Below are 23,076 nucleotides of genomic sequence, written 5' to 3'. Positions count from 1 at the left end.
AATATTTATCATAACAAATGCAAAAGGTAACTGTGTATCCAAGTCAATTTAAACTAAATATGTTGTGCAATTCCTTCAACTAAATACCTCCCAATCTTGAGAGAGAAGTACATATCCCTAAATACTTAATGTCACTATTTTATAATGGCTACTAAGATATCACACAGGAAAGGCCAGTCTCTCAGTTACATGGGCCCAGACTGGGTTCCAAAGAAGTCTGCAGGACATTTATAACTTGAGGGAGGGTTTTGCCATTTTTTTTAGGCTACATTTTCAGCACTCAGCAGCTCTGAGTAACTGACTGAAACAATTGGATTATCAGATTTTTGCAGTGCTACTATTTGAGAACCAATGGGAATTCTGGAGAAATTCTGAAAACCTAGGAAAAAGGCAAATATATCTAACAAGAATGTCTGTAGCTGTGAATGAAAAGCTAGGGTGAAAAAATACCATGCTTTGCAGCATTGTAAGAAGAGATAGGTGAAAATCTTCAGCCTCTTAATATGCCTTTTAGAAATCTAAAAGATTTTACTGGTCCACATTTAACTAAACAGCCTCCCATTCCAACTTCTGCTTTCAAAACAATATTAAACAACTGTTAGCCATTGAATTTCCAACTTGATGCTTTCAGAAAAAATTGAGACATTTTCACATATGAACTAAAAGTGCATTATCTAATTGCATTACTGCATCATGCATCAACTCTCAAGATTAAGGTAGATGTGCAATGAATACTTAATCAATTGAGTCATTCATCCTCTGAGGTTCATCATTTGACATATTTCATTAACATATTTAGTTTGAATTTTTTGTTAGTATTTTTGTTCTAAGGATTGAATGTTGATAGTAAAACCCTGAGAAGTTCTTAAAAAGACAGATTATCTGTACAAATGGCCAAAATGTAAGAAAAGTTCCAAACTAATACTTTCCAGACAAGAATCTTTCCATATCGTGGAGTCATATGAATTCCCTTTTATTCAGTTTCCTGAAGGAACACATTTAAAAAATAAATAAAAATTAAAAGATTGTCTTTCCATTAGACTATAATAAAAAGTCTTTTTTCGTACTGAATATTAGAGCAGGTAAAAGTTTATTGTCCCCTGATGCATGTTCATTTCTTGCAAACTATTTATAATCAGAAAATATATTTTCATTGATCTTATGTTTGCACTGGTAAGAAACATATTATCATAGAATGGCTTGGGTTGGAAAGGACCTTAAAGATCATCTAGTTTCAACCTCCCTGCTGTGAAAAGGGGCACCTTTCACTAGACCAGGTTGCTCAGAGCCCCATCCAGCCTGGCCTTGAATACTGTGGGGCACCCACAGCTTCTCTGACCAACCTGTTCCAGTGCCTCAACACCTGCACAGTAAAGAGTTTTTTCCTAATCTCTAAACTGAACCTACTCTCTGTCAGCTTGAAGTCGTTTTCCCCCCTTACATGCCCTTGTAAAAACTCCCTCTCAGCTCTCCTGTGGGCTCTCTTCAGGTACTAGAAGGCCACAATTAGGTCACTCCAAAGCCTTCTCTTTTCCAGGCTGAACAATCCCAATTTTCTCAGCCTTTCCTCACAGGAGAGGAGATTCCTCTAATCAGCTTGGTGACCCTTCTCTGTACTCACTCCAACAGGTCAATGTCCTTCCTGTGCTGGGCAGCCCAGAGCTAGATGCAGTACTGCACTACTGGGATCTCACCAGAGCAGAGCAGAGAGGCAGACTCACCTTCTTTGACCTGCTGCCCACGCTGCTTTTGGTGCAGCCCAGGATGTTTGGCTTTCTGGGCTGCAAGTGCACATTGCCAGGTCAGGTCCAGCCTCTCATCCACCAGCACCCCCAAGTCCTCTCATACAGATGACAATAGAATAGGTGCTCATTTGTTTCCTGGCAGCCATGCATAACAAAACATAAGATCTATTAGACTATAAAACATAAGATCTATTAGACTCAGAAAGGATTGTTTCTGGAGAATTACAATACGCAAACCTGCTCGTGCTGAGGAACCACATTGTGGGGTGCTGTTAACACGGTATCACTTAACTTGTTTTGAGTATGAGCTATTTTTATATGTCATCAAAGTGATCAAAAAGACCACACAGAACAAACTGTTGATGGCAACCTCGGCCAACATCATAGTACCACTTCAGATGGAGAGGTGCGTGTCAGAGTACATCATTGTTCAGTGGCTGCTACAACACGCCCGGCATTTCATGGGAGAGGTCTGACATTGCAAGGAGACCTTGAGCAATGTGTTTGCCAGTAGTCAAACTCAGAAAAGAAAACCTTAAACAGCTCATGAGTCACATGTCGTTCTCAAGCTTGAACAATGTTCTTCCAATCAAAAGATCAAGGTCATTTACTTTTTAAACATATGGTCTACCAAAAAAGGCACACTCTTCCCAACTCAAAATATGTGAACAGAAGGAACTGCTATCATCAGACTACAGCACTGAAACCATTTAGGAATGCCTTTATATCAACCCTTCCTAAAACACAAACTACACACTGAAGCAGTACTTTATTTCTATACTATTAAGTAGGTAAATTGACTTCTCTATTAGGTAAAGGGAAAAACAAATGGAAAAGAAATAGCATGCTCTAACATAGTCTGAAAAAAGGAGAGAGGAAGCCAATCATGGACTTTTTGAAATGCTGCTGAATATCAAGCTCTTGGTAAAGATTAATTGGATGAAGACTAGTTTTAGAAATGTATTCATATACTTAAAGGACAAAATATTCATAGCAAGTTATCCCTTTTTGCTGGGGTATCTCTATAGTACAACCTTATTTCAATACAACTTTCAGACCAAGATTCCTCTCTTTGCTTTGACATTTTCACTACATTAACTGAGAAATGGTACAGGAATATTTGTGGACTGGAGCATGTGTCTAAGAAATTTACTCACATTTTTTAAGTCAACATACCCTTTCATTCAGATCTAGACAACCCTGTCTGAAATCTACTTAATAAAGATTAATTAAGCTTGCAGTGGCAGTCAATGTGTTATGTTTTTTCTCTTGAACATCCCACTGAAGAAGATCAAGTTAGAAAGACTTTACTAAATAAATCAGTTAGAGGGATCCCACACAAGGCATAAAAAATAATGATTATACAGCAAGAGCACCCACAGGTACCTCAGGTTCTATCTTCAGGTCAAGTGCACACGTTTTCATTGCTTATGTCTCCATCTTCCTTACCACATTCCCAAGTTTTCTTTGTGGACACAAGGAACTTTGTCGAGCTGCCAAAAGATACTTCCAGAGTGGAGATGAGTCTCCACTCTGCTTCACTGAACTCCTGCAGGCAGGAATCTCTAAATGCAAGCACTGTTATTCCTTCACATTCAGACTAATTTTATCAGAGGTATCAGGAGATGTTTGTGAATGCTGATTTTCATTTGTCAAATTGTTTCATTAAGAAAATTAAAAAAAGACAAATGACTGAAGGAGGAAAAGGAGCTGGGGGATATGGAAGACTAAAAATAGCATTTGGCTGGAATGAAGCAGATTCAGAGTCAAACAAAGGAAATTATAAAAAGAAAAAAAAAAAAGAAATAAAAATTTAAAAAGCACCACAAAACCCTAAAACTGTTGCCTGTTTGAGTGAGTAGTTTTGATCTTAATGTTTTTGATTGGTTTCAGAATCCACACTCAAAAATTTTCTCTTCTTTATTTTCTAAGAAAAAAAAAAGCCACTAAATAACTGTTACTAAGGTTAACTGATAGTAAATAATTATCCCTTATGCAGTAAATTTGAATTACCTAGGCTATCTCCCCCCTCCCTTTTTTTTTAATTTTTTAAAGTAAATGCAGCTTCCTAAGCCATTTTGGTGGATTCCTTGCATACTGCTGTCAGAAATTAAAGCAGTGACCTACTGTGAATTCAGCTGCTCTCAGATCTCCCATCCCTCCAACACTGTTGGTTGATGCTGTGCATTTTCAGCAGAGCAGGTATGAATGCCAAGCGTAGGAACTCACTGGCATTCATTTACAAGATAGCAAACATGGAGCTTTTCTCATCCAGAAAATGCTGCAGCTGCTCCTGATGCTGGGATAACTTCTAATGCCGGCAGTGACAAACACAGGGTGGAACGTCAGCTCAAGACGAGAAGCAACAACACTGAAAAGAAACTCCCTGACTATGAATCCCACTGCGCTTCCGGTAGCTGTGCAGCACTGAGTGCAACACACAGCCCAGCCATGAATTGTTTTCCAAGTAGTAGGGAATTAGAGAAGCAGACAGGAGCGGGATGCACTGAGCTCACATCTGCTCCAGCACCAGCATAAGGCAAGATAAACATCCCCTCTCTTTCTGTAAAACATGACCTCAAACATTTTGACCTGTCCCTGGGTCTAGGGACTTAAAGAGCACAGTTGCTCTTTAAGTTGCCTGTCTCAAACACTGCCAGGGCCACAGAAGGAACTGGTAAGGAAGGGTAAGCCACCACAGTGGGAACTTGAGATAAGCACAGAAGGGAGGAACTTGCGACAGCGAGTTGCTAATTCCAGGCCTGATTGAGGTATCTGGTTGGCATATCCTGGTTAATGCCTCTGGACAAAAATTCCCACTGTGGCAAACTATGGGAAAAGAAAGAAACTGCTCACACACATATCACCCCAAGTTATGGGAACAGCATCTGTGACCACCCTGTGTATACCCAGAACTTGGATTGCATAAAGAAGAACAACTTGAAGATCCTCGCCACCAAGAAGCCCAGGGTGTAGAGGGACCAACAGGATGCTGCTGGATCCATGGGTGGTGACTATCTTCTACTTGATATCTCTCTCCCTCTCTCTCTCTCCCCTCTTTCTATTCATTTCTATCTCTCTACCTCATATTTAGTGTTAAATAAAATCCTTATTATTGACTTCGGCATGTGGTCTCATTTGCACCTTAATTCAGGCAGAAGCATCTCTCACTAATCAGATCAGAATACTAGTACTATGTCAAAAGCATTTATAACCTCACTTTCCCTTCAGCAGCCGTTACTGCTGATTCCAGATTTGAAACATCTGTGCCCTATGAGCCCTGCAGAATTTGACATTTCATCATTCAATTATATATTTTTTTCAGTTATTGGTTTTTTGATTCAGCCATGATGTTTCAAGGCATCAAGAGATATTTATGAATTTTGATTTTCATTTGTCAAATGATTTGAGAGTGGGGAGGAGAAAGAACAAATGAAAGAAGGAGAAGAGGGAGTATAAAAAATTGCTCTACTTGGCCAGAATCAGGCAAATTCAGGATAAATTCTCTTTTTACATGATGGGATCTTAATCCCAACATCAGCTTTTACAAGATTGCCATAACCATCACGAAGTGTGGTCGCAGGTACCTGTGTCTACTGGAGCAGGGAATGAAAAAGAAAGCTATGCTTCCCAAATGAATGCCTTGTCACCAGGCTTTATGATCTCTTTCTTTTTTGGTCTCAGCTTTTGAATTTGAGAAAGCCTAACTTTCAATTTTTTAATTTTTTTTTTTTACAGAAATAGCAAGCTGGTAAAAAAATGAAATTAATATAGACATATTCTACTGACCTGATCAGCATCTTGCAGCCCTGGATGAAACCTTACCTTTTTGATCCCTTCGCTGTCAAACTTTTGATTCCAATTCTGTCAAACTAAGTCATCAGAAAAGATGATAAACCAAGAGATTTAAAGCTCTACAATCAGTCTACATTTCCTACTGTAGAATTCATTACTTTGCAGAGTAGCTCTGTGAGCTCACCTTGAACAATTTACTGAGTTTAATGTAACTGATATTTTCTGCAACTTTATTGTATATCCAGCAAAGACAGTGCAGCACCATGACCTCAAGGGCTTTCTAGCCTTTCTAATTTACAGAAAAAACTCCAGAGTGGAGAATGGTAGATTGAGGAAGAGCTTCTTCCAGACATGCTCAACAATCAATGGATTATTCCACATGTCTGAAACATCTGACTGTACAGAGTCACTGCCTTCATCTGTTGCTTTATCAGCAAGTAAGTCCAAAGGTGACAAGCGCAACAACTCATTTCAAAGAGAGATAGCCGTGGCAGAAGAAAACAGGGTTGGAAATCAGAATCCAGTAAGATTTTAGAAGCCATAGGAGAAAATATAATACTGTCTAGATGCTGCTTAACACGTTTCCTGCTTTACAGAGCAGGGTTTTATGTGTTGTCTTCAGCTGTTTCAAAACACATTTAGCAGTGTCATAGAGTTCAGCTTTGCAAAAGTGGCTTTACTGGTGGAGAAAATGGGGCATAGGAATGTATAGTGGCTCAGTCAGTTTATCAGGTATAGCTGCTGACAGAGCTAAGAGCATATCCAATGCATCCTGCATTCCTGTCCAGCATCCTAGCTGCCAGACTTAAATTGATGCCAGCAAAAAATTGTATAAAATAACTGAAAAGGTGAGCGTTATAACCTTTGCAATAATTCCTGGCGCATGGGAAGGGGGAGGCTTCCTGAAACTAAAAGCTGAGCCCTTCCACATTCGTTGCCTTAGTGCCAGTAACAGTCTTAGCACCTCTGTAGCATAGTTGGGCTGCTGGTAGGAGCAACACCAATAGCAGAACTATTACATTACGGTCAAATGACAATTATGCATTTGTACAAAATATGTCCAGGGAAAATTGCAACAAAAAAAACATTTTTGTTGTCTTTGAGTCCATAGAGGGAGCTAATTAATGGGCTGTAAGTGTTCTGTCAATGTATTAATTTAGAGTTATAATAAAAAACTAGATTCATAATAATCCAAAGACACCTGCAGATGCAGCCAGGAAATATTTCCTTAAATGGGTGCCCCACAAAGCTGGACATCCTTGGATTTAAGCCTCCTCAACCTGACTGTACTGCAGACTCGCTGTTGTAGCATTAACACAAGCTGCAAAACCCAATTCAGCAGCACAATAAATACGTGGAAGGTCAGTACAATCAGCCCTGGGCTCTGAAAGGCAGGTTGGAACCAGAAGAGTTGATTAAAGTCCATTTAGCAATATCCACACCACACTGCAATCACAAACCAGGTATACTGCTACACCACTATTTGTGCTGTAAACCACATGCACAACTTCTGTAACATGAGGAACACTAATCTAGCTTATGTGAAGACCCAAAGGATTCAAACACTTGCAGAGTGAACAAATTTACACTAGGATTTCCACATAATGCAAAGGATGAGGTATATGTTACAATAAATAATCCTTTTTCCATGATGTGTTGCTGCAGTTAACTTTCTTCTTAAGTGCTGTGCTCTGAAGGGCGATAAAAAAAAATCTGTCTTTTCTGATGGTGGTGCATGCTAACAAAGAAAATAACAGTGCCGAAAAGCTGAGTGATTTAGATAGTGATTCAGTCTGATGAGAACTGTAATGAAATAATTTTAACTCCCAGTTGCCTTCGGTGACTATTTGAGGCTGAAATTTCAAAAGGTTAAAAGCTTGCACTTGGCATCAGACCCTTATATCAGACCAAGTCCCCAGCCTGTGTGCTCACTGGGTGATGAGGGCGCAAAGGAATGGTCTCCCTTGCAGACCAAACTGCAAAGGATCTCCACAGCTGGTGGGTGGCTCTGGCTACCCTGTCCTGCTGCGAGAGCTCATGGTGCCCTTCACCCCATGTGCACTTCACTGCAGGACCATGGATTGGTCATCACTGATCTTCACAGCTCATCCAGAGCCTCTCCAATTCTATCACTACTCCATGAGTAAGTGCAGTGTGGTTAACCTTCCATCTAATCCTTTAACCTTTTGTTGATGCTACAATAAGGCAGGTCGGGTTTTGTTGTTTGGTTGTGGTGTTTTTTTCTTAGAATTCCCTTTAAGGCCTCTGAAAACTAATGCACCTGAAAGTAAGTTTTGCATTCCTTTTCTAATGGCATTTTATATAGAAAATTTGTGAACTGGAAAATTATGCATTTGTGTTTGCTTATCATTATATCAATAGGAGGCTAATTTCGTTGTCCTCTCTGTAAGGCAATCTGATGAATATCTAACCAGTTTTGGCTTGTCTTCCTTATTATGTTTTTTGTATTAAAATTTTATGAATCAAAGAACACTAAGTTCATATTTGTTTATCTTATTAATGCACATACGGAATCCTGAAGGCATTTTGCCCACTTACACTACATTATCTAGACTTTTCTTTTTTTTTTTTTTTTGGTTGCCGTGAATATCTACTTTAGTTCTAGCTTATATTAAAATTCTTCAGGTGTGCATTAGCTTCTTGTCTGTTAGCACACATTTTCTGTTTCAGAAACACATGGTAATTGTGTTAGGAAAGTCTTCTGGTTTTGCTCTGGCAATTTAGAGAAAATACCTCTTGTTTTAGGGCAATTTCTTGATTACAGTTTTCAAAATAAGGAAAAAAATACTACGAAGACTATTTCTTGTGTGTGTTTCAAGTTCAACCTCCTCTAGAAGAAAGAAAACAAAGCTTTTTCAGGCAATCTTTACACACATCCCCCAAATACAGATTCAGGAAGGCTGATATCACCATTTAGGGAAGTACTCAGTTAACTATGTCTATATATTCTACAGTTTTCAATGGGAATTCAACACATGTAATCTCTGTTCTATATCCCAATATTCATTTCACATTCTTTTTCCCCCGCTTCTGTTTAAATTTTTTAAATCTAAGACTGGGGACCAACCTGCTGGAAAGCAGCTCAGCAGAGAAGGACCTGGGCATTCTGGTGGACAACAAGCTGTCCATGAGCCAACAGTGTGTCCTTGTGGCCAAGAGGGCCAATGATTAGAAGATGATTAGAAGTTCATTAGGGGACTGGAGCATCTCTCTTACAAGGACAGGCTGAGGGAGCTGGGCCTGTTCAGCCTTGAGAAGAGATGACTGAGAGGAGACGTCATGTCTGTAAGTATCTGATAGGACAGTGTCAAGAGGATGGAGCCAGGCTCTGCTTGGTGCTGCTACACAACAGGACAGGTGCTGATGGGCAGAAACTGATGCACAGGAAATTCCATCTGAACACAAGGAAGAATTCTTCACTGTGCAAGTGATTGTACACTGGAACAGGTTGTCCAGAGGGGATATGGGAGCATCCCTCACTCAAGATATTCAAGAACCCTCTGGAGACACTCCTGTACAATGAGCTCTAGGGGACCCTGCTTGAGCAGGGAGGTTGGATCAGATGAGCCACTGCAATCCCTTCCAACCTGCCCCATTCTGCTATTCTGTAATTTTTCCTAAATTTTATTTCTTTCCGTTAATGGGCAAACTCATCTGTGCTCATTTCATATATCACACTGTGGAAGTTTTTATCATTTCACTTTGCTCCCTGACAAGGAGAAGTGGATTTACCACTGAAAAAGTTATTATATGACGGACAGATTTATAAAGCTCTTGTAAGCGAACCTCTGACAGGTAACTACAAATGAAGTGCTATGGCTTCACTTCACTAAGCAACACCTATTAAAGCTTGTTTTCAAATAGAGAAAATGCAACATATACAAACAAACAATTCTCAGATTTGAATAGATAGAAGGCAACTCGAATGTGAGTGGGAAAATGGATTTAATCATAGAATCATAGAATGTGCTGTGTTGGAAGAGACCCACAAGGATTACTGAGTTCAGCTCTTAATGCTGCTATGCTGTGATTCTGTGATTCTCCTGTAGGGATCCCCTCAGAGACCCTAACACCCCAAAGAGGTGTTTTATTTTCCTTAGTATCCCAGCATCAAAATCTATTTTAATTGTAAATAAATTGATTTTCCCCAAGTAAAGTATGTGAATCTGTCTTGCCCATGACAGTATTTAAGTACTGTCCTTATCTTTATCTCAATGCACAAGCTTTCTTACCTATTTTCTTCCCCTGTCCTGTTGAGGAGGTGAATGTTAGAAGGCAGCCGAGTGGGCATCTGACAGCTAGTTGAGGTCAACCCAATGCAGCCCTTCAGTGCCAAAGAGCAGCCAAGTGCAGCCTGACAAGTGCAGGCTGGCTTTCCTCTTCCCTCCAGAGGATGCCACTCTGCTCCAGCCTTTACAAAAGAAGACAGCATGGGTATGAATATTGCAATGGAAACAAGTCCTCTGCATCACTCCCAAAAAAGCTGGGAGCAGCAGCAATTCTTGTAGCTAAGAATCGGGAGCAGAGAGCAAAGACACAATTATCCAGATCAAGCAGCTGCAATTAGCCTCAGGCAAGAGGGAAGTTGTACGCACCGTGCAAACTTACAAACTTCCTATCTAATCCATAGGGAAATTAAGACTGAATACCAAAGGATAAGCAATAATAGTTAAAATTTGTGACTTTTCAGTACTTAAAGGGAAGTTATAAGAAAGATGGGGACAAACTTTTTAGTAGTTGTATTTCCAGTTGTATAGGACAATGAGTAATGGTTTTAAACTAAAAGAGGCTAGATTCAGACAAGATGTAAGGAGGAAATTTTTTTACAATGAGGGTGCTGAACCACCAGAACAGGTTGGTCTGAGAGGTGCCAGATGCCCTAGCCCTGGGAACATTCAAGGTCAGGTTTATAGGGCTCTTAGAAACCTGGTCTAGTTGAAGATGTCCTTGCTCATTGCAGGGGGGTTGGACTACATGTCCTTTAAAGGCCCCTTCCAACACAAATTATTCTATAATTCTAAAAAATGTAGAGTTGCTGTGAAGAATCTTAGTCACATGGAAATTTTGATGCAAAGTATTTAAGTGGAAAGGACGTACTAGGAATTTTAAATGCAGCCTTGCTGTGCTAAAATGACGATTTAGCATAAACGCAGAGGTTGAGGGAAAAATTGAGAAAATAATCCAATATCTGACAGGTTAAAAAATGCAGAAGCCAAGCCCTTAATCACCTATTCTTTAGCTGTGTGAAAAGTCAAGACATCAAAATGGCTATTCATTTTGCCTTTGGGAAAATGAGCAATACTATTTTACTCTAAATCTTTTGAATACCCCAGTCACCATGGAGCTAGAACACAATGTCAGTTGCGTGCCTTGTTTCAATAAGTTTTCTTGAAAAATAGCAGTAAAATATACAAATGATTCCTTGAGACACAAAGGAAAATAGTAGTCTTGCAAATTAGGTTAGGCTGCTAAGGTAAATTCTGCTCCACAGCTGAGTATGAGGAACTTTTCATGAGGGAGTTTTCAAAAATCATGTTTTCCAAAGCCAAGGATGGCCCTTGCAATAGGGCAAGCAAAGGAGGTTGCAGAAGGCCTGTGTGGATGCACAAGGATCTTCCAACTAAAACATGAAAAACAAGTATACAATGCGTGGAACCAGGGTCTGGGCTTCCCACTACAAGAGAAACATGGAGTCCAGCACACAGCCACAAAGATAATTAAAGAACTGAAGGATCCCTCACACGAGGAGAGGCTAAGAGAGTTGTGACTGTTCAGCCTGCAGAAGAGAATGCTCAGGGTCAGGTGTCCTAATGATGTGTACAAATACCTCATGGAGGAGTAAATGAGATGAAGGCAGATACTTTTCAGCAGTATCCAGGGACAGTAAAAAAAGGTAACAGGCACAAACTGAAGTACAAGAAAGAACATTTAAACACAAGAAAAAAAGTTATGTTGCTGTGAGTATGGTCAACACCAGCACAGGTTACACAGAGAGGCTGTGGAGTCTCCATCCTTGGAGATACTCAGAGCCCAACTGAACTCCTAAGCAACTGGCTCTAGTTGACTGCTTTGAGCAGGTGGGTTGGGAATAGATGATCTCCAGAGGTTTCTTCCTACCTCAGCCATCCCATGATTCTGTGATCCCTCTACAAGACCACTGTGTTCATTTACTTGAGGCATACACAGAATGTAGACAATTTACTCATTATTGGTCATGCTAACACTCACAGGGTAAGGAATTATTGAAAACAAAGGATGGTAGCTGAGAAGAGCCCAAGGGCACTGTACTAGCCTTCCACATTATAAAATGGAGAGCTCAAGCCTGCTCAGATTTCAGTTTAAATTGCTCCAAAAGAGCACTATTAAAACAAAAATAGAGTCCTCAGTGGAGAATTCTCTTCACTTGTCCAGTTCTCATGATCTTTTCAGAAATTAATAGCCTTCATTTTAACCTTGACTGCACAAGAGAATTGCTCTCTTTCAAGGTGAACTGCTGGAAGTACAAACAGTCCAGAGCACCCACCGTAGCCTTGCCAAATTGCTTGCATTTTGTTCCATGTCTGCACTAGTTCCCCTCTGAGACACAGTGACCCATGTGGACATGGCAGACTTGTGTATGCACCTGGGACCAACACGTTCTCTGAGGCCTTGAAGAAATCAATAGTTCCCTGAAAGACAACCAAAAGAATAAAAGCAATTTATCAGTAATTACATAACTTCAATTCATACTGAACGTATTACTCAACCTACTGAAGCACTGCCCATTCTAACTATTATGTACTTCTTAACTCTTAAGTATAAAACTGAGACAAGCCTTTAGAAAGCTTCAAACTGGATTAATACATCAAATAATGGCCATACATTTAACCCATCAATTGTCAGACTTCCAGATGTGTATCCTAAAATTCAATACGACACAAAGGAAACTTGTTGTTTCAGTGATTTACTTATATTAGGTAACAGCCTTTCCCTACATCCTTCTAACAGAGGATGTTGAAACTAGCAATGTGGACTCGCAATGGTAGCAAAACCTGTTGGGTATACAGTAAGTGTAAACCAGCAAAACCTCTTGGGTACACAATAAGTGTAAACTTTGCCTCATCAAGAGACATGAAGATGACAGAAGCTAAAAAGATCACATTAAAGAGAGTGGACTTATGGGAAAGGTACAAGCAGCTCCTTGAGCTCTGTGTTGAGCAACCAAACCTTGACTACATGCATTGGTGACTGCACATCTTACTGTAAACAAAGCTCAATCTTCATTATGTTCAAATTAACAAGCAAGATTACAGAAATTAAAAAAAAAAACAACAACAAAACAGAAAACTGCGTATGTACATTTGTGCGCTTATACAAGGCACATGAAAGAGTAAGGTAAATACTAAATGGCACGTGATGGCAGTCAGCTCAGAGAAGGGCAAACAGACATAGATGCGTAGCTCCTGATGCTATAGTAAAAAATTGATGCGTAAGATTTACAGTTGCTCTTTTGGGTAGAGCAATGAAGCTAGTGCACTTGGCTCCCAAAGCCTAGGCATCCTTTTTAATCTATGCAAAATAATCAAATTTAGTACAAAATACGTAAAACATCTTCACACATACACAAGCAATTACCAAACATCTCTTTAATCATCTAGAGTTCACTAATCACTGCAGTTTCAGTTCTGCTTTTATTGTTGAAGGTCCATAATGAGAAAGGGGTCTATAAGGCTCCAAGACCTCCAAGGTAATAATTCTTCTTTTCATTCAAGTGGCAGGGGTTTTTTCCCTTTCTGCTGTATGTCGGACACATGTTTCTGCAGTATTGGTTCAATGGGGAACAACATACATTTTCACATTGTCTTACTAATCTGGTTACTTTCTTCAGGCTTGGAATGATCAGTTCTGTGAATCTCGCGCTGGAAATCATTATATAACTGGGACAATTTGATAATACTACTAGCTGTTACTAGAGATTTTCTGTAGGGACTTTGTAACCATACTGACTATTCAACACAACTGATACACTTGTGCACAAGTAAATGTTTCAATACTATTGTATTTATTAATGTATTTGTTTGCAAAAGTATGGGGGTTTTGAACAATAAATAAAATGCTAAGAAATATGGAGGAAAATATTGTCGTGACGGAAAGCTCTAGACACCTCAATGTGAGAATCCAGGAACTTCATTTATTGTAGATGGACAACAGCTTAATATACACTCTATAATAGGTTCATGAATATTACAGAAATTAGGCTCATTATTGGTGCTCAGTTAGGTGGTGATATCATCTTAACTGTCTTTCCTTGTTTACACAGGTGGCTCGTTAAGTGTCTCTGTTTTGGTAATGCCTAGCTCCTGTTCTTCAGCTCAATTTAGAATACCCAAGGACGCTACTGCTTTCTCACGGCCCTGCTATCTCAGACTTTCTCATGGGCCTAGTCAGACTGCGTCTTATACTTTAGCAGCTCATCCATAGCCTTAGCCATGTTCATATGTCCTCGCATTTCTAACCAATCCTCTACAAAATATCTTTGTGTTTCATAATGTGTTTCACAAGTGCTGTAAAACAGAGTTCTTTCAATTATTTATATGACTCCATCCTGTTCATATACTTGAACATACTTGAACACCACTGGGAAACACTTACATACCTTAGAGATGCTCGTGAATTCTGAGTGCTTGCTAACATGGCACTCTTTGGGAGTGGCATCAGAAGACGTGTCACAGGGCTGAAAAACAACTCTTGGCCTGTGCATCTCTCCAGTCACTTTCAGAATCTCATCCACAGCTCTGAATTCATGTTTTCACACTGTAAGCTATCAGAGCTTCCAAATGGATATTTAACTAAGACAGCAGGTTTACACAGACTAGATCAAGTGTTTAATCATGCGAGTGCTTACATATTTTGCTCTGTCCTTGTCCTTTCCTGACAAGGACTTTAAGAAAAACAAAACCACAACTGTTCAAATGCCAAGGACCACGGCATATTTAGGAGGAGGAAAAGCTGCAGTTCCACAGAGGACTACTCATCACCGTGGTTCTGTGCTCTTCATTTCACTCAGAAACATAGATTTTGACAGAACCAGGTCTCCAGGCTTCTGTTTCTCAGGTCAACCTATGCCATGCAAAGAGTGAAACTATGGAGTAGAAATTCATGCTTTTGTGACAAGGTGCTTAAATATTAAGCAAACTTTAAAATGCCTCCTTTCTTTAAGAACCTGCATCCTACCCTCCTGCAGATGTGGCAGGACACCTCCAAACTGGTGTAGAGTCTCACCACCACATGGGAGAGCAGTGAGGCTTTCAGAGAAGGGAGGGAAGATGCTAACTTAGGTCCCTATGTCAATGAGGCATTTTTCTCATTCAGCATGGATTCATGCTCATAGAATTGGTCTCCTAATAGACTCCACTACCATTTTAAACCAGATAATACCCAGACCATTTCACTAAAACTGCCTCCTCCTAAAAGCAATCCCCCCCAGTGCAGCAACAGTCATGGGTAATTTGCTGCCTGTCATATAGGACGATGTATAGAGACATTTCTGACTTCTGAAGAATTCAGCCACCACAAATGCATAACAACCTGTTTTGAAGCTCCAGATTACACAAGGCAATGGAAAACAATGTTTCAAATTCAAATCTTAGGAGGTAACACTCCATTTCAAATTGAGTTTGTATATTTGTATGGTACAAATTCATACCACCAGGCACAAGAGCAATCTGGTGGACGTAGGATTCTGCATTAACACTTTGATTTCCCCTAAATCCTGACTTAAAAGCTGGATTCCTGCCTATTTTTCATCTAGACTTCAGTATAACATAAGCAGCTTCTGACTGCAGAAGCAAAATTACACATGTATGTGTCTCTGATCTCACACAGCTTCCACACATTCCTTTACGCACACTGTCTTTCAGCTTTAGACACTCTTATTTAAATTTGTGTTATGAGTCACTCCCTGAGCTTAGACTCACACTGCATCCCTTTGTCAGAAGTGAAATTCCACCAGCCAGATGCCTGAAAATTACACCTGTGTCCTGCAAAAAACCCGAGGACTCTGAGCAGACCTCTCTGCAAAACTCCAGTTAGTAAGATTTTTCCAGTTGATTCCTGAGCTTTTCGTGATGACCAACTACTTGCTGCAAGACAGAGATGTTTTTGAACGACTAAACCAATAATTTTTATTTTTCAAGAATACAAGTGACACTGATGTAAGACAGACATGTAGATGTTATTCCCTTTCTCAGTTTCAATGCGTGACTGTTACAGATTCCTGAGAAACAGGATTTTCTTGGGTAAGAAATAGTTAGCTCTTTGTGAAAGCCTTGTCTGAATGGATGATTCTCAAGGCTTGACAGCCTGCTGATTCAGTGCAACATGAAGTCTCAGTGGAGTCTATAGAATGGCACAGGACAGCTCCACAATCAAAATTGCTTTTACAAAGAAAAATAGAGGTAACAAATTGATACAGCTGCATATAGATTTGTCTCCTAATCTGTCACAGGTTTAAAAATAAAAGGGGATTCTATTCTGTTTTACTGTCAACACTTCAGGTACAGAATAACACTGCTGTTAGTAATATGTTGTATTTAATGGGCCTTATTTTCTCTCCTGTGCTGCAGTGAACTCTCTTGCTATTACCTACACATGCAGACTCCTGAGCACTGACACAGGCCTCAAGGCAATGCTACCAGACCAAAAAAAACCAAGCAGTAATACCTCCATAAAGCCTCCTTCCTGAGATACCATCTTTTGAATCAACTCCTGAGTTAATATTTACACATTTTACACAGTAAAAGGCCAATATCCAGAGGTGCCAAGTCCTTGCAGGTCCCACTACAACTGTGGTGGTTTAGGACATGCCAGGAGAAAAAAAAGCTGCTGTTATCAAAGACTTTACACACTTCCTACAGCAATGAGGGAATGCCTAATGTGCATTCATTCGACAAGCATTTAAATTCATCTGATGAACAGTTGTTCACATCAGAAAAGAAACAGGTCTTTCAGAAATTTCTGATCCAACAGGGAAAATGTGTCAGGACAAGTCCAGACAAGCATCATACCCCAGTGACAGAGTAGCAGCTTCTCTGATGGTTCCCACAGGGTCAGAGCAGAGAGAGGCTGAGCAGAGCAAGCTCCACTTTACTCAGCAACTCTCTTCTCAGTGCTTAGGATAAACCCAGAGGAAGTCCAGATGCTGCAAAGCAGTTTAAATTAGTAGTAGAATGGCTAAGGCTTAGTAGAAGAGTAGGCCTAGAAAGCAACACTCCAAAGTAGCAACCCTGTTTGTGTGTGAAATAGAAACCATAATCAAAGCATCTAGTCAAGCCTGTAAATAACGATTTGTTACCTAGGATGTAGCTAAGGTCTGTTAAACAGTTTCTAGGGATTATTAATTGTTATCAGTATGAAGTATGAGCTTGTTTGCAACTGCACCTGGTTTGCTGTGCTGCACCTGGTTTGCTGTGCTGCACCTAGTTTGCTGTGGAAACTGTAACCGCTTTGCCGTGGAAACTGCACATAAACTTGTTTGTGTATAAAAGCTAGATGAAGAGGGAGGGTCTTCGGAATCCTGACTTGGGGCGTTAGCCCGCAGGTTCCCGGGGCCCCGAATAAAGCACCGCATAAACCGGCACTCTGTTGGTTTGTGTCTCTTTTGGATTACGGGCAACACAGAGACCTATATGACATGTCCTCTGAACAAACCCTGATGCAGTAGCTTGGCTGATGTTCTTTCAGAAGTGATTACCAGCCATCAAACACCTCTCACCTTTCCAGTGAATAATGACAAACTAAACCTTTCTTTTCACAGAATCATCAATTATTATGATGCGGTTTCCCAAAGCTCTGCTGCACAGCCACAGTGGTGTAAGTGTCTTGTAAGCTATTGTGGTGGTTTGAAAAACCTTTTCTCTGGGGTAGTAATGGTTTGCCCCACTGATAATACTGGACCAATCAATAGTCCACATGCGCCCTACGGAAATTATATACCCACAGAAACGGAAGAGAAGGGGGTGAAGATAGTTTAGAAGGTAGGTAGCCATGATCTGAGCCACGAGGAGGCAGGGGGTCAGTGAACCCCTCTGGGGGCCAAGGGCCCCCAGCCCAGCTGAGGCTACGGGAGACCCAGTATAGTGTCAAAGCTGGACGGGGTCCCGTAATGAAGAGCTGGAAAAGTTTCCTTACTGTCAGCAGCAGCAGAAGACACTGAAAGCGGCAGCGGAGCAGTCCTGAACAGAGACAGCGATGGCTAAAAGCCAAAAAGATAGCCAGTAGCAAAGAGATAATGTGAAGCTGGCTGAAAGACGCAGAGATGTTCCTGCAGGAGGGAGAGCCTCCTGCAGGCCACAAAACAGAGGAAAACTCAACAGAGCTGGTTTAGGGTAAGACTGTATTACTTTCCCAAAACCCAGAGACTTCCTGAAGAAGAGGAGTGGACTTCCAAACCCTTAAGGAGTCCCGAAATGCCGCAGCAGCTAGAGAGAGAGAGAAAGGAGCTGAAAACCCAGAGCTGTCCTGAGAGCTGAGCCAGGACGGAATGCGGAGGAGGTGGCCGTGCCCTCTGCTGCTGCTGTTTCTATCATGCTGGCGAGTTGAGACAGAGCAAAAGAGCTTTGGTAAGACTGAACTGAAAGCTGCCTTAAATGCTCTAACCCAAGAGAAGCGAAGATCTACAAGGAAATCCCCCGAAGGCTCGGGCTTGGGGTTGGAATTTCCACAAAGTAAGAACCAAAATCCTGACTGCCATACTTAAAGCTGCTGCTTCAGGAAAATGGAGGACACTAACCAGTGCCACAAGAAAACTGAAATGAAGGAACTGTGGCCTGAGAAGTGACAGAAAGAATTTCTCTTTTCTTCTTGGACTTTTATTGAAGAAAAGGAGAAATTTAATTTAATGTAAATATATATGTGGGTGTAAATAAACCTTTGTAAATATTTTCCCCTTCCCCCAATAACGAATAGTTGTGTTTTGTCTGAAAACTCTCCACATGAGATGAAAAAGATATCAAGTCCATACCATCACTAAACCCTCTCACAGGGGAAAACTGTGGGAGGGGGGCTTGAACTTAAAAATTAGATTCTTGGGAGTTTCAAACCACCACAGCTATCCTATATCTCCCAAGGCAAACAAAATTACTATTCCAATAATACCTCTAAAAATCTTTTGATAAAGAATTAACTTTTAAGGATGACGCTATTTAAGATTTCACAAGCAGCACACTCTTTTTTTTAATTTATATAAGTCCTTCCTTTATATAGAGTCCTAAGGAGTTCCAGTAGCAACTGGAAGCAATTCTTTCCTCTGGATTTCAGGCTGACGAAGAAGATACCATTCACTAGTATTGCTATTATATGGCAACCTGAACACACAGTTCTGAAAACTACAGATTTATTGTATTCACTTGTGAATTCCCATGCCATATTTCCATCTTGCTGCCTTTGTGCACAGGAAGAAAATATGCAGGTCAAGTCAGAAAGCCCAATTGTATCTTAGACAATCCAGTGACCTTGAGTAGAGTTTCCAAACAGGCACAGGAAGTCCAATATGTCAAACTGTATAAATTGTACGCTGGCAGAGGGGAGAAACTCTATACTCACTGCATACTCAGTGAGTACATTTACGCTACAGACACACTTTAAGCCCATCTGCACTCTGAATGCACATAGGCTAAACACATCAGTAGATGTGTAGAACAAGCCAAGAGTTGGCCTGGAATAAACCTTGAGAAGTTACTGCATAAAATGAATCACGGATTGCTCAAGCTTAAAGACAATAGGAAAAAGCTCTAGATAAAGGTAATAATAAAGACTGAAGGAAAGTGGAGGCAGGTGATAAGAGACACAGAAAAAGCTGAAGTGTTTAACATCTATACTTCTATCTTTGCAGAAAATGCTTATCACAAGTAGTTTGAGCAAGAGGAGAGAAACATAGGCAAGAGTAGGGATAGATCAGGGTATTTAAATAAAGTCAGATGAATTCAAATCAATAGGGCCTGATGAAATTCACCCTGGAACGCTTAAGGAACTAGCTAGAACAATCTCCAAACCATTAGTAATTGTCTTCAAGAACTCACAGAGAATAGTGAGTTCCAGAGGCCTGAGGAAAGATAAATAAAGTGAATAGTTTTTAAAAGCTTGTAAAAAACAGGAATCTGGGGATTTGTAGACAAGGTAGCATTACATTGACACCTGGAAAAATACTGAAATAAATTAATAATCACTTTTTAATCCTTTCAAGCGTAATAAGCTGAAAAGAAACAGACAACTTAGATTTCTCTAGAGCAGATCATATCAGACCAAACTCATTAGCTTCTCTGACAGGTTAACTGGAATTGTGGAGTGTGGAAAAGCTCTAGATATGATGGATTTTGACTTTCGTAAGGCTTTTGAGATAGTGTGGCATGGCATTTTCCTCTGTGAAAGAGGAAAACAGCATTATTAGTTTAGTCTATGGTGAGTGCATTATCCTCTGTACTCAGAATTATTAGTAGTTTGCTATCACTTTGGGAGGGTGCTTCAATAAAGCGCTGAGGCTTGCTTCAGTTTTATCAGCTCACTAAAGATCTGCACGATGGAATAGAGAATCCAGCTACAAAATTTGTGGGCAACAACAAGCTGGTTGGAAGCACTTGGACAAAAAGCTTACAGTCAGTAATCAAGTGGAGAAATGGTTTGAAATCAATAGGATGAAATTCTAGATATAGACCACAAAGTAGATGCAGGAAAGAAGAAAAAATACACAAACACAAAATGTGCAATAATAGGTAAAGACTGCAATGAAGTCTGGGCTAAGTGACAGTAAACAAGGTGCTACATAAATGGCAAGTGTCTTTCTGAGAGGTACTTTCAGAAGCTTATATGATTTTTTTAAGAAAACAGCTAAATGTCATGTTTGCATCACTCAGAATGAGAATAGGATTTTTGTTCCAAAAGAACTATTGCTACCCATTACTGACTTTGGTAGTGATCTCTCAGCCCCCTCGTCCCAGAAAACAAGATGTCTGGGTTTTGGAGACAAGAGGATACCCTGAGACTGTCGTATATGGAGTCTTTGCCAAAGAAAAGTTTGCAGGCCAAAAGCTTGTTTTAGTTTTCCACTTACTTAATGATCCAGTAAATGGCACGGCTTCTTCCTACAAATGTTTCCTTACTCATGTCCTTTGACAATTTTGCTACTAGTATTGGATTTGAAGTATTAAGACATGCTAAATTACTGTGGTCTCCATAGTTTCCAATGTCTAAATGAAAGCTATACCATAAACTTAACTACACTGCTGTGCCTTGAGGAAACAATACGGCCCTGTAGCCCTTTGTTTTAGTTTCATCCTTTTCATTAAGCGCTTCCACTACTGAAATTAGCATAGTAGATGTGCAGTTTTAATCTTAACAAAAATCTTAGAAAAGCAGTCTCATGTTCTTTATCCACTGTTATTTACTCTGTTTGGAAGACCCAGGCATGTTTTTGCCTTTCATAGCATGAGACAAACCTAGGCAAACATTTCTTCATTCACCTTCTTAGTCTACTCCAAAAATCTGATCATTCTTTTAATAACTTCTTTGCCATTCAATCCTCTTATGGGCTAGATCAGCAATATAATATTTTCTTCACAGACATTTGAACCTCTTTCTCATGTTGCTGCGTCCTCTAAAGCTGCTGCAACACAATATTAGTGGAAATTGTTACCATTATGGCTGGACAATCAACTGCTTATGATTCTCTGGCCAGAAACCAATGCTGTTTTCATAAGGGCTAACAGTTAACAATGATATTTTATTAGAGGATAGGTTCAAGGTTTGGCAGCTTACTCTGCTCCTGTTATGCAAGACCAACCTTCTCAATTAAAGCTCTGTTAAATCTAGGAAATTTACCTCATGTCTGTCATTTGTGGCTACCATTAAAACATCCTTTCTCTTGTTTTGTGTTATTATCCATGCATAGATTAAATTCTGCCTTGGAGACAAAACCACATATGAGCAGCTGAAGACAGAATCTGGCCTTTTATTTTCAATCTGCCCAAACCAGATTGTTTATTTGATTGACACTTTGTGAATTTTATTAATTGCACAGTAGTTCCTCAGTGCTATTTCTGAGTTGTGAACCGCACTTTTTATTATTTTCCCTACTTTTGTATTTTTCCCTATTGCAGAGTATTATTGTTATCTGTGTTTTCTGCTACTGATCTGTTTCGTTTTCAACATCATTTTTGGTATGTAGCCAACAGCAATGAACAAGCACTTTGGTTAATTTTTGAGTAGAAGTCTGCAGCTGGTGTAAATTAGTGTTACTCCATTATTAATCAGGAAAGCTTCACTGCAGAGATATTTGACATTAACTATCTGACTCCGTATAAGTACTTGAATTCTCAGTGTCTGGAGAGCCCACCTTTTCTACTTAGCATGATGAAATCCCTTGTTCCTACAACGTTGTTCTTTATAATCAAAGCTGAATCCTTGAGCAACAGATCTAACACCAAATCACATTTACATTTAATTCAAATCAATATGGGTAGACGGGAGCTATTTTTTGTCATTTTATCTTACTCTCTGAGTGATGCAGAAAGAGTTAGGACAACAGCAGTGTTCTAGTCTCCACCTCCTTCCATCCTGACCTCTCCTTCCCTGAGAGAAAACCAGCTGACCTCTGGGAAAGTCACTTGAAGTCCATGACATAAATTGACAAAAAAAGAAACAAACAACCCACAAGACCTTCCACTAGAACTGTACACCTTACAGAAAGAAACAAAAGAAAAGGATGAGGCCTTTGCTGCTTGGTCTAGGAGTTCAGTGGTGATGATTTAATATGATTACAAGTGACCATCTGGTAGATCATTTGTTTACCTAAACTTAATTGAAGCTGCAGGCAAACTCTGAGAATTCTGCTTCAACACACCACACAACAACCTTTTTCAGAAAAACCTGCCAGGTATTTAGCATCTCAGGAAAAAGTAAACCTCCACAAGACTGAGGTATGTGAAAGAAATCAGAAATACAGAGAAAGATATAAAATGGAGGGTCCGAAACTCCTGCAACACATAGGCCAGCAGACATAGCACTTCACTGCCAGGGCAGCCATCCTTCAGAGCAGTATTGGACCTCAAGAGATGCAGGTTTGACTCTGATCCTGCAGCAAGTCGTTTCACCTCTCACTGCCTCGACTTTACCTGTAAGATGAGGATTATTTGCTTTAAAAAAATCTATAAGCATAAATTACTATAATCATTTCTCTTACATAAAAGTACTCCAGCTTGCAGGTTTGCATGATGGAAATAATTTTCAGAGGTCCTTGTTAGTCAGAGCAAGAAAATCCTCTCGCCTGGTATAGTATACATATAGCTGGGCTGTGTCAGGAATATCCTGTTCCTTAAAAACCTAGGAAGGGCCATTTCTTTAGGATTTTTATGAGGTGATAATTTGGCCTGCACAGCTTGCTTAGCAGAGCTCAAGGGAGTTGCTGATATCATGAGGACTCAGTATGCATTTTATCAGCCAGCACTGTGAATGGAGATCACAGCCAGATCAGGAGAGGGAAGAG

Source organism: Pseudopipra pipra, chromosome 3, assembly GCF_036250125.1.
Source record: "Pseudopipra pipra isolate bDixPip1 chromosome 3, bDixPip1.hap1, whole genome shotgun sequence".
NCBI lineage: Eukaryota > Metazoa > Chordata > Aves > Passeriformes > Pipridae > Pseudopipra > Pseudopipra pipra.
The sequence above is the reverse complement of the archived record's forward strand: the minus strand, read 5'-3'. Positions refer to the sequence as shown.